The sequence below is a fragment of the Apis dorsata genome, unplaced genomic scaffold (genome assembly GCF_000469605.1).
Source record: "Apis dorsata unplaced genomic scaffold, Apis dorsata 1.3 scaffold_206, whole genome shotgun sequence".
NCBI classification, from domain to species: domain Eukaryota; kingdom Metazoa; phylum Arthropoda; class Insecta; order Hymenoptera; family Apidae; genus Apis; species Apis dorsata.
Window position 1 is genome coordinate 146,584 of NW_006263490.1, and position 1,019 is coordinate 147,602.

A 1,019-nucleotide genomic window follows, 5' to 3' on the forward strand; every position below is an offset into this window, starting at 1 on the left:
GATACAAGGGATGTTGGAGGGAAGCGGAAACTTGAAGGAGGGACGAGGCTCATAGAGACTCCATTGTTCGATTATGTATGTATTTACGCGTCGCGACCCTGAAAAATAAAAGATATATCTCTAATTAATTCATCGTTCTAGCTTCTGGTTGTTACCGTTACAATTTTCTTCCGTTCACTTTCCAATTGTAAAAAATGATCATTTTCTTCTTGCCGGTTTTTCGCATCGATTCGTTCTCCAACTTTTTTACTCGGATAAATTTCGTAATGCATCTCGTAGTGACGGGAATATAGGGAATAGTTCTTACTAGTTTATGTCAAAGGTGAGAATTATTTATATATATATGTATATATTTTGGATATGTGAATGTGAATACACATTGGTGGGTTTTAATTATATTTCGTATAGTACGAAAGAATGGAAATTAAATTTTTTTTATGATAATTCTAATTATGTGGTTGAATTACGAAAAAAAAGGGTTTTTTTTTTTTGATTTATACGTTCATTTATTGTTCGTAAATTCAAGGATTTCTATCTTCTCGCGATATTACTTCCCCTCTCCCTCCCCATCCCTTTATTCTCAGTTATATTCGTTTTTATTTCCCTTTCGTTTTCTTTTAAATGTAAAATTTTATAGAAGAAAGAAATAATGAGATATTTCTGGATTATTATATTATTATCGAAGAAATATGAATAATCCAGTGAAATAAAATAAATCAAAGTTCTATTCTAAAAATAGTAGAGTACGATTTTTTCGTTTAAACGACAAAATTTTATTCCACGCTCTTTACTTATTTTTATATATTTATGTAAAATAGTCTTCTACCAATAATCAACTTATCTAATCATTCAATTTCACTTGCATTTTTCAAACTTTATTTTACTCGAAAACGATGCTTTAAACTCGAAAAAAATTGTATTCCTTTTTTTTTTAACGTATAATTATCAACTAATAAATAATAAATACATTAGCTCGATATAATTTATGATACTTATATTTTGTGCTCGAAAAAAAAAAA

At 28.2% G+C, this 1,019-nt stretch overlaps 1 long non-coding RNA gene across 1 annotated transcript in view; it reads right to left on the minus strand.

Annotated features, from left to right (window-relative positions):
- LOC116185533 overlaps positions 1–1,019 on the minus strand; it is an 8,160-nt gene continuing 7,141 nt past the window's right edge. The window contains exon 2 of the long non-coding RNA XR_004150379.1: positions 1–98. This is a non-coding gene — a long non-coding RNA (uncharacterized LOC116185533). The remainder of the gene's footprint in view (positions 99–1,019) is intronic.